This window comes from Triticum aestivum, chromosome 7B, assembly GCF_018294505.1.
Source record: "Triticum aestivum cultivar Chinese Spring chromosome 7B, IWGSC CS RefSeq v2.1, whole genome shotgun sequence".
Lineage (NCBI taxonomy): Eukaryota > Viridiplantae > Streptophyta > Magnoliopsida > Poales > Poaceae > Triticum > Triticum aestivum.
Genome location: NC_057813.1, coordinates 534,970,767 through 534,982,837, shown reverse-complemented (window position 1 = coordinate 534,982,837; position 12,071 = coordinate 534,970,767). Strand labels below are relative to the sequence as shown.

General features: G+C 41.8%; 1 non-coding gene across 1 annotated transcript; it reads left to right on the top strand.

Moving 5' to 3' along the window:
* The first annotated feature begins 1,347 nt into the window (after positions 1-1,347).
* Positions 1,348-1,420, top strand: TRNAR-UCU (transfer RNA arginine (anticodon UCU)). The gene has a single exon. It is a non-coding gene; the product is annotated as a tRNA-Arg (tRNA).
* Positions 1,421-12,071: the final 10,651 nt, after the last annotated feature.

The following is a 12,071-nucleotide window of genomic DNA, read 5'->3' as shown; positions in this document are numbered from 1 at the left end:
AGGTGCCTACTACTATGTGCAGCCCGCTGACGACGTCCAGGAGTAGTTAGGAGGATCCCAGGCAGGAGGCCTGCGCCTCTTTCGATCTGTATCCCAGTTTGTGCTAGCCTTCTTAAGGCAAACTTGTTTAACTTATGTCTGTACTCAGATATTGTTGCTTCCGCTGACTCGTCTATGATCGAGCACTTGTATTCGAGCCCTCGAGGCCCCTGGCTTGTATTATGATGCTTGTATGACTTATTTTTGTTTTAGAGTTGTGTTGTGATATCTTCCCATGAGTCCCTGATCTTGATCGTATACATTTGCGTGCATGATTAGTGTACGATTGAATCGGGGGCGTCACAATTCCCAACAAGGGCCATCCTTGCTTTTCAGCAGGGAATCAAGTTCAAACACCATCAGTTGAAACTGGACAGGACAGAGCTTACCTCCATTCACTAGTCGATGGATATAGCCAGCCAGTATGCAAACGGAGAAGAGGATGACAAGATCCGGAGGGGTGAACACCGTGGATAGTCGACTGCTCAAAAAGGACGTAATAATCATAACAAACAGGGCGGAAATAATAAACACCGACGGCTGGACAATGACGGAGTTAGTGGACCCGACTTGGTCGCAGCAGTCGGTCAAGGCAAGAAAGGAGCTGGGTAAAAGAAGGAATGGGTTCCACGGAAGAAAGCCTTCAACGATGACATTCTTGACAAGCCCTGTCGTCTCCACAGTAGTGAGCAATGGCCTGATGAAGCTTACCCTCTGGCAATGTCAAGGCCTAAAAAGGTCTTCATTTCCAATCATCACATCCTCCAAACTTTCCTCAGTCAAGCCAAGCTCCTTCATCATTCCCTTGATGCGTCCATGGCGGCGCCCGAGCTGGATGCCGAACTATCCATGATCCCTTGCCCGAGAAGTGAGATCCGCAGGCGGGGAGACCCTGATTCTCCAATCCGAGCGACCAAGAGCACGGGGGCTTCAGATCGACGAAGAAAGAGGGTAGGGAAGGGGAGTTCTCTACGGTGGCGGAGGCGCCGCCGAGAGGAAACACAACCCTAACGCGAGGTTTTTCCTTTTTCCTTACCTGACTGGTCTACCCGGAAGTATTGATGTAATTTTGTCGCATTACTTGGTTTCTTTTTTAAGACAATTACTTGGTAAACTAGGCCAAATAAGTAGAAAATATTTACGGTCAGAGGGTACTGAAATTGTTCCTACTTCGAGGATGTCTTGCTTTCCAAAGTCCAAACTATTTTCCTTTCCAAATGATCTGTTTTAAATCGCCATGCATAATTTCCTATTTTGACCACAGATATAATATTATTACTCCAGTAAGGTGCAGATACATGGTCGAAGGCGCTCGTGGCCTAATGGATAAGGCATTTGACTTCTAATCAAAGGATTGTGGGTTCGAGTCCCACCGAGCGTGTACAGTTTATTTGCATCTTTTGTCTTGTAAACTACTTGATCGGCCACAACACTCCCAGCTCCAAACCTCTTTTTTGTTAATTTTAATCTAAAAATATTGCAGAATCAACATTCCAGCTCCAAATCTCGTTGCAACAAATTTGGTGTACCACTTGCATCCTTTCGGTGTAACAAAAAAATGCGATGCAGAAGCTTTTATCCATAACCGTTTTGTTAAATTTTTGAGTAATTTTTTTCTTAATTTTAATTAAAAAAATATTATAAAAACAACATGCCAGCTCCAAATCTCGTTGCAACAAATTTGGTGTACCACTTGCATCCTTTCGGTGTAACAAAAAAATGCGATGCAGAAGCTTTTATCCATAACCGTTTTGTTAAATTTTTGAGTAATTTTTTTCTTAATTTTAATTAAAAAAATATTATAAAAACAACATGCCAGCTCCAAACCTCGTCGCAACAAATTTGGTGTACCAATTGCATCCTTTCGGTGTAAGATAAAAAAATCAGATGCAGAAGCTTTTATCCATAACTGTTTGGGAGAAAAAATGTGTCGCAATAATTTTGGTGTACCACTCGCATCCCTTAACCCTTATGGTCTGAGAAAAAAAAAGTGATGCAGAAGCTTTTATCCATGATCGTTTTGTTAAATATATGAGTATATTTTTTTTAATTTTAATCTAAAAATATCTTAGAAACAGCATGCCAGCTCCAAACCTCATCGCAATAAATTTAGTGTACCACTTGCATCCTTTTGGTGTAAGAATTTTTTTTGACACAAAAGCTTTTATCCATGATTGTTTTGTCAAACATATGAGTAATGTTTTGTTAATTTTAATATAAAAATAAAACAAGACAATCTGTCAGCTATAAACCTCGTCGCAACAAATTTGGTGTACCACTTGCATTCTCTCCTTGCAAGAAAAAAATGGATGCGTAAGCTTTTATTCATGATCATTTTGGTAAATATATGAGTAAATTTTTATAACTTTAATCTAAAATTAAAAAATTATTTTGTCTCATAACTCCTTGTTCGGTCACAACAGTCTTAGCTCCAAACCTCGACACAACAAATTTGGTGGACCACTTCCATGCTCTCGGTGTAAGAAAAAATGGATGTGGAAGCGTTTATCCTTGATCGTTTGTTAAATATATGAGTAATTTGTTGATAATTTTAATCAAAAAATAAAACAGAAACAATCTGTCAGCTCCAAACCTCGTCGCAACAAATTTGCTGTACCACTTGCATCCTGTCGGTGTAAGAAAAAAAATTCTTACACCAAAAAGTGATGCAGAAGCTTTTATCCATGATCGTTTTGTTAAATATATGAGTATATTTTTTAAATTTTAGTCTAAAAATATCTTAGAAACAGCATGCCAGCTCCAAACCTCATCGCAATAAATTTAGTGTACCACTTGCATCCTTTTGGTGTAAGAATTTTTTTGACACAAAAGCTTTTATCCATGATTGTTTTGTCAAACATATGAGTAATGTTTTGTTAATTTTAATATAAAAATAAAATAAAACAATTTGTCAGCTATAAACCTCGTCGCAACAAATTTGGTGTACCACTTGCATTCTCTCCTTGTAAGAAAAAAATGGATGCATAAGCTTTTATTCATGATCATTTTGGTAAATATATGAGTAAATTTTTATAACTTTAGTCTAAAATTAAAAAATTATTTTGTCTCATAACTCCTTATTCGGTCACAACAGTCTTAGCTCCAAACCTCAACACAACAAATTTGGTGGACCACTTCCATGCTCTCGGTGTAAGAAAAAATGGATGTGGAAGCGTTTATCCTTGATCGTTTGTTAAATATATGAGTAATTTGTTGATAATTTTAATCAAAAAATAAAACAGAAACAATCTGTCAGCTCCAAACCTCGTCGCAACAAATTTGGTGTACCACTTGCATCCTGTCGGTGTAAGAAAAATGTGACGCGGAAGTTTTTATCCATTATCATTATGTCAAGTACAAAGTAACTTTTTGTTAATTTTAATCTAAAAATATAAACTAAGGCAACAAAGACAAAAAGATCTAGACAGTTTAAGCGTACTAAACACTCTAGGTATGACACCTGGCACATAGGGAAAACCTATCATATATGTCTCAACCGCAATCTCATAATTAGAGAGTTGAGTAAAACCAAGCCTTCCCGGTCACTAGAGCATTCAGATCATTGAATCTATTTTTCTATCGATTCCGGCCCTTGAATGTCGGGCTGGGAGGATGTTAGTCGTCAGATATTTTGTAAATCAACATGAGTCGTCTAACCTTTTCAGAGATGGTAGTGGTGGGATATTCCATCATTTGTCTGGGGTAGACTAGGGTTTTTCACCTATCCCACATATAAAGGCAGTAGCGACACTACTCACGCCACTTCCCCTCTTGCCTACTCTCCTCATTGCCCCTTTTTTCCTCCCGTCCCCCTCCCGCTGCTAACCCATGCCACCACTATCTCCTTTTCCTAGCCCGCCCATGCCTCCTACGTTGAGCGGAGCCATTCGTGTTCCCAATGTCATCGACGTTATCCTCGCGTGCAGTAGTGAGAAGAAGCGTGGGCCTCCTCTCGCATCAATATATCTTAATGCTATGGTTGGGTTTTATCTTAATGAACTTATTAGTAGTTGTGGATGCTTGTTGATAGTTCCAATCATAATTGTATAGAATTTCAAGTAAGGGATGGCATGATAGCAGAGGCCTCTCACACATACAAACTTGCAATGATGATCGGTTCAGTAACTTAGTTGATTGCCTAGGGACAATTCCACACACCATACCACCACTATTCCACACTCGCTATTTGTATTATATTGTATCTTTACTTAGGCATCACCTAAACTTTATGTTTATGTTATTCCTTATCTTGCAAAGCTACCTCTTTATGCCTGCAACGAAGTTTTATTTCTTGTTTCTAGATTAAGCATGCTCGGTGTACATAGGGTTGTATCAGTGGCAGATAGGACCAGAGTGAATACTGATCTTGCCTTTAGATCCTCGTGGGTTCAACACTCCATACTTACCACCTCCATCATTGGAAAGTGCTATGACAATTCCTTGCACTTGGGGTGATCTCATCCAGCTGCAACTCGACCCTTGAGCCGCAACTGGGCTCGTAGTTTTGTAGTTGTCTTGGTAGCAAGTCCACCATCAACTCGCAACTGGGCTCATAGTTATCCCAGTTGCAAGTCCACCCTCGACTCGCAATTGAAGTGTGTGATTTTTGTTTTTCATCACAGTTGTATGTCCAGCCTTAACTCATAACTGGGCACATAATTTGTTCATCCCAATTGCGGTCAAACCTTGACTCGCAAATGTGCTCGTAGTTTTCCTAGTTGCAAGTTCACTCTCGACTCAGAAATGGGCTCGTAGTTGTCCCAGTTGCACGTCCACCCTCGAATCGCAACTGGGAATGCATATTATTTTCATCCTAGTTGCAAGTCCACGCCCGACTCGCAAATGGTATCATAGTTTTGTGTAGTTATCCCAGTTGCAAGTCTGTCCTTGACTCGTAACTAGGCCCGTAGTTTACCATTTTTCTTCCTCTCTTACGTGACTAAGCCCTACAATTCATTTTATTTAATGTGGAACTTTTTGGTCATGCGTAGGATACACAGGGAAGGGAAAGAAGCATGCCATCACACAAGTAGGTGCATCGGTTGATCCTTTGACGAACTTTGTATGTGCATGCATGTCAAGGTACGTACTAATACATGCATATATCCAAGGCCAAGGTATAAAAGGCATGCACGATGATCAGTGCATACAAATAATCATTAAAAAAACTAAAAAGTTCACCATACACTGAAAAATTCAGTTTGTTAATGGAAATGTTCATCATATATTAAATAGTTCATCGTACACTAAAAAGGTTCAGTTCGTAAAGAAGAAATGTTTCAAATGTTCAAAACATGGTGTCATTTCAAAAATTGTTAACAAATTCAAAAAATGTTCATGTTTTGAGAAAGAAAGTTCACATATTCAAAAAATGTTTGGGAATTTCAAAAAATGTTACCATTCAAAATTTGTTTGTGTTTTTGGGAAGTTTCGTGTTTTTAGAAAATGTTTGGTTTCAATAAATATTCGCTTTTAAAAATCATTTAGGATTTCATAAATTGTTCACCTTTTCAAAAAATATTCAGAATTACATATATTGTTCACACTTTTCAAAAAAATGATTGGAGTTCGAAAAATTCTTTGTGTTTCAAAAAATATTCATTTCAAAACCGTGCACAATTTTTCAATAAATGTTCTAAAAAGGTTTCAAAACTAACGCTACAGTGTTCTTAAATATTGATGTTGATCATTTGTCACCAACATCCATTGCTTTTAGTATGGACACGTTTAGTACTCTGAGGTAGAGAGTTCGATTCTCGTTAAGTGTGCTGCAATTTACTACTTTTTTCTCATGAGCTACAAACACAACCCACTTTCGTGCGTAGCAGTGGGCCGGCCCAGTCGTGGACTCTCCTTTTTTTTCCAGTAGACTTGTTTAGTGGCAAGGAGAAACTAGACTGGATAATCAAACAAAAAACGCCAGAGCTAGCTCTTTTACTTGTAATTTTGTGTTTGAGGGTCATGCTAGTAATTTAGAAGCTCATAATTTAGCTAGGTTTGCTCTTTCGTTGCCTCTAGGGCATGATGTGTAGTTTGGCCAACCACATGACGTTAACGTCATCCCAACAGACTGTGGTTTATGATCAATAAAGATTAGGCTTTACCCCTAAAAAGGATAATCAAACAAAAAAAAGCAAAAGCGGGAGGAAGTTGTCATCGGGAGGGCTACAAACAGGGGTGATGTCATCTTAGATGTGACATAATTATGTCACATCTAGATGAGCCCTAGCCACACCTTTTCTAAATTTAGGGTTGGCTCAATACCTTCGGAAGTGCATTTGCACTTTTAAGCATCTGGGATAATGTTATAACAGTAAATTTCATGCACGAAGATATTTTGCCGATAATGCATGATGTGGGCCATGTTAGTAGATGGTTAGCGCTACAAGATAACATGTGAGAAGACGGGGAAATATCTGACGATACCATGTCTCACATGATACCATGATACCATGCCACATAAATCAAATTTAGGTGTTTCAAAAAGTATGGATTTGTTTTTTAAATGTTCACATGACATATTTCTATTGTCCCCATAAATTTCAAATCCAAATTCAAAATACACATGGAGAAAAAAACAGTTGTGAATTGTGTCATTTTTATTGTTATCTTCTCGAGGCACTAGTTATGTTGAATTAGTCCTTTTGTTTCTCCATGTATATTTCGAAATTGGGTTTGAAATTTCTAAACTAGGGAATGTAGATACATTTTTCTCTCAAAAAGGGGATTACACCCCGGCCTCTGCATCGCAGGATGCACACAACCATATTATTAAAGATGAATCAAGTTCCAATCACCTAGCTCCAGCCAGTAAAAAAACAGCCACAACCGGTCAAACTCGAGATTAGATAGCTAATTCACATAATCTATGAGTGACCCGTCAACCAAACTCGAGATTACATAGCTAATCCACATAATCTACGAGTGGGCCGTCAGCCAAACTGGTTGAATAAATTTGCATAACTCAATTCCGGTTGGGTGCACCCAGAAGTCATAAGCGCCCGCTTATCCACATGATGCAGTGATGACCACATCTATAATCTATAATACCTAAATAGTTCATCCCCACTATGTTATTTCTCTTGACATGCAACCTATCCACCTCATCAACTTGCCACCTCAGCATGTTTTCAATGAATTGTGTGATTCCACTTTGATAACTGAAACAGACTTTTTTTCTGTCTTTCATTACCGATGAGTCGGTCTATAAATAAAAACCAATAAAGAGAAGCCATCCATCCATCTCCCAGTACCTATTCTTCTTCCATATGAATCAGGGCAGCAGATCAGGGGACGTCGTCAACCACACCACCCAGGCATCACTGGACGGTGCCCGGCAACCCAACGCTCCGGCATTGAACGCAACAACACCTTCCGCAGTCACTTTCATGTTCCTGCAGGCTCCACTACCTCTCATCTCCTTCATGTCCACATCGATCTAGGATTTCCACGGCCAAGATGTCAGATCAGGCCAAGAGCACCACTCTCCTGTTGCCTCACGTCTTGGCAACGGAGGAGCTAACCACAACGGATACAACGGCGACTGTTACTATAGTGGAAGTGGCAACGACGGCTATGGAGGCGGGGGAGGCGTCCATGGATGCTACAAGCAAGGGACCGCATCCATGCGATGGGACGACGGTGGTGGTGGAGGCTACAGTCGTGGTGGTCGTGTCGTGGCGGCGGTGATGGCGCTGGTGGCGGCCGTGGTTGCTACAACTTGGGCGAGGAGGGGCACATGTCAAGGGATTGCCCCAGGTACTTCGCCATCCCTTGGATCAGACCCCTGTGTAGCCTTTTAAATCATGATTTCCTTCCTTATTATGCAGCAATTCATGGACGGATCCAGCCTGATCAATAAAATTGTAATGTTCCTTGCCCAGATCGTAGGAAAAAGGGAGATGTATCGTCAAGTCTATATATGGACGGATCCATGTAATGAAATTCTGAGTGATTTATGTTCCAAGTATTTTTGTTTCCATGTTTGATCTATCCATCTATTATAAAGCGAATCCTGCTCAACAAATGGAGAAGAAACGTATCCAGTTACCTCACCTCCTTTTGCCCTTTCTGTAGGTAAGCAAACCTTCTCTCTCTGTGTGTGTGTGTGTGTTACCCACAAATATTCTTGGGAGAAATAATTGTTTACCTTTTATTTTCACAGCAATGGCACAACTCTCTGGCTGCAGTGGCTTGCAAACTAAAAACCCAAATCTTCCTCATGTTTGATTGGGCAGATGTTTTAATCTATGGGCAAGATCTTTGGCGAAAATGGTACCGCAGATTACGTTGAAAATAAATCTAGGTACTTCTTTACGCTCTGCTGTTTGTGTCTTTTTTACGTTGAGTATGATGCAGTCATTGATAACAGATTCATTATTTTTCTGGCAAAAAACAGATTCATTAGTTCATATAGCAGTTCATAATTTGTAATTTTTAAAAAGAAGGAATTCAATAAGTTTATGATCCATATTTATCTTTTTTTCGCAGTTATCTCTCTGGCATCATATAAAAATAATATTGAGTGTCCCTTCTTGATAGGTATAATGTATTTCTATCTTCATAATATTTAGCTTTATATATACTGAACGATCTGTGCTGCCACAGTTCATTAATTAGCTGAATTTTCTTTTTGAGACAAGCTTTGTTCTATACTTCTATTATTATTGCCTGTCCTCTTGGCAGATATGCGTTTCTAATGGCTATCAACAAGTTGTTTGATGAGACAATGAAGTAGGTGAGCGATCTTGCTTAAGTATATACAATTGTCACATTCCATTGTGTTGGAGTTGTGTCGAATATTGTGTACAAGGTAGGTTACAGTTGGACTTGTAGTTGTATTCTGTTTACATAGGATATGGAGTCGTGTCCTATTAGGACACTTGTATCCTAGGCCTCTCTTATATAGCGAGGGTAAACACACGATGTAACCTATGCCAACATAATAGCACAGGTGCGCAAGGGGGAGCCGCCGGCTTGTGTCGGCACCCGGGTGACCGGTGTGCAGTATTGTGACGGTGTCACGGGGAAGAGCGCCCGTAGTCAGGCCCCGGGGATGTAGCCATATCGATGAACCTCGTTAACAAATCTCGGTGTCGTGCTCGTGTGATTACTTGGTCCTCGGATGATCAACAGTATACCTCAAATTTATTCTAATAAGTGGTATCATGAGCTAGGTTGTAGGCAACGAGAGTTGATCTAGAGGAGGAAGAATATCGATAGAAATCTGCATGATGCGGTCGTGATGCGCGACGAAGGACGTTGGTGAGTTGCGAGCTAAAGCAGAGTTGGTCGGTTGTAATCTTCGGCGAAGCAATTGGAAGCAGGCAAAGTTCTCGACGGAAGATACGTGTACGACGGCTAGACGTGCGGTGATCGCGGATCGATCGGGCGAGCGTACAGGCAGCAGTGGCGGCGCACCGCGCATGGGCAGGCAGGCAGCAGATCGACCGATCGGTAGCTGCGGAAACCCGCGTGGGCAGCGGCCCAAGTGGCGGAAAGCCGCACGGCTGCAGGCGGCGGAGTCACGTACAGGTCGGGTACAGCAGGCGAGAGCAATCTGACAGAGTTTTGTTTTGGAGAAAAGGGACCGAGTCCCGACGGGACCTTGTCTCCGTGGCGAGTACGTGCAGGTGCATGCAAGACGTACTCCACGTACGAGAGACGAGGCAAGGCAGCGGATCAGATTTGTGAGAAAATCCATCAAAGGATACGCATCCATCGGAAAGCAGAAGGTCGTGGCAAGGCAGAGCTAGCATAAAGTTTTGTGCAAGGGAGCCACCACGTGGAGGCCAAAGATTTTATTTCTTTTGGTTTTGCTATTAGTACATGGAGATTCGGTTTGTGTACTTGGGCATTGTGTGGAAAGCTCAGATAATTTTTTCATAGAGTCAGCCATACAAAGGACCATGGTGCCAACTGGTACCAGGTTTGAGGTGAATAAGTTCACGCAACTAAAAACCTTGGGTTATTGCAGACAAGGATGAAAGATTTGTTGGCACAACATGGATGCTTGAAGGCGTTGCGGGAAGTCATGTCAGTTGTGATGGAATTTGTTGGGGAACGTAGTAATTTTAAAAAAATTCCTACGTACACGCAAGATCATGGTGATGGCATAGCAACGAGAGGGGAGAGTATTGTCCACGTACGCTCGTAGACCGTAAGCGGAAGCGTTAGCACAACGCGGTTGATGTAGTTGTACGTCTTCACGATCCGACCGATCCAAGCACCGAACGTACGGCACCTCGGAGTTCAGCACACGTTTAGCTCGATGACGATCCCCGGGCTCCGATCCAGCAAAGCTTCGGGGATGAGTTCCGTCAGCACGACGGCGTGGTGACGATGATGATGTTCTACCGGCGCAGGGCTTCGCCTAAACTCCGCGACGATATGATCGAGGTGGAATATGGTGGAGGGGGGCACTGCACACGGCTAAGGAACGATCCGTAGATCAACTTGTGTGTTTATGGGGTGCCCCCCCCCCCCCCGCCCCCGTATATAAAGGAGCCAGGGGGGAGGAGGCGGCCGGCCAAGGAGGGCGCGCCAAGGGGGGAGTCCTACTCCCACCGGGAGTAGGACTCCCTTCTTTCCTAGTTGGAATAGGAGAAGGGGGGAAAGAGGAGGAAGAGGGGAAGGAAAGGGGGGGCGCCGCCCCCCTTCCCTTGTCCTATTCGGACTAGGAAGGGGAGGGGCGCACGGCCCCCTCCTGCCTCCTTCTCTCTTCTCTCTCGAGGCCCATGTAGGCCCAATAACCCCGCAGGGGGTTCCGGTAACCTCCCGGTACTCCGGTAAAATGCCGATTTCACCCGGAACGATTCCAATGTCCAAACATAGGCTTCCAATATATCAATCTTTATGTCTCGACCATTTAGAGACTCCTCGTCATGTCCGTGATCACATCTGGGACTCCGAACAAACTTCGGTACATCAAAACTTATAAACTCATAATAAAATTGTCATCGTAGCTTTAAGCGTGCGGACCCTACGGGTTCGAGAACTATGTAGACATGACCTAGAACTATTCTCGGTCAATAACCAATAGCGGAACCTGGATGCCCATATTGGTTCCTACATATTCTATGAAGATCTTTATCGGTCAAACCGCATAACAACATACGTTGTTCCCTTTGTCATCGGTATGTTACTTGCCCGAGATTTGATCGTCGGTATCCAATACCTAGTTCAATCTCGTTACCGGCAAGTCTCTTTACTCGTTCCATAATGCATCATTCCGTAACCAACTCATTTGGTCACATTGCTTGCAAGGCTTATAAAGATGTGCATTACCGAGAGGGCCCAGAGATACCTCTCCGACAATCGGAGTGACAAAACCTAATCTCGAAATACGCCAACCCAACATGTACCTTTGGAGACACCTGTAGTACTCCTTTATAATCACCCAGTTACGTTGTGACGTTTGGTAGCATCCAAAGTATTCCTTCGGTAAACGGGAGTTGCATAATCTCATAGTTACAGGAACATGTATAAGTCATGAAGAAAGCAATAGCAACATACTAAACGATCAAGTGCTAAGCTAACGGAATGGGTCAAGTCAATCACATCATTCTCCTAATGATGTGATCTCATTAATCAAATGACAACACATGTCTATGGTTAGGAAATATAACCATCTTTGATTAATGAGCTAGTCAAGTAGAGGCATACTAGTGACTATATGTTTGTCTATGTATTCACACATGTATCATGTTTCCGGTTAATACAATTCTAGCATGAATAATAAATATTTATCATGAAATAAGGAAATAAATAATAACTTTATTATTGCCTCTATGGCATATTTCCTTCAGTCTCCCACTTGCACTAGAGTCAATAATCTAGTTCACATCGCTATGTGATTTAACACCAATATTCACATCTGCATGTGATTAATACACATAGTTCACATCATCATGTGATCAACACCCAAAGGGTTTACTAGAGTCAATAATCTAGTTCACATCGACATGTGATTAACACCCAAAAGAGTACTAACGTATGATCATGTTTTGCTCGTGAGAGAAGCTTAGTCAACG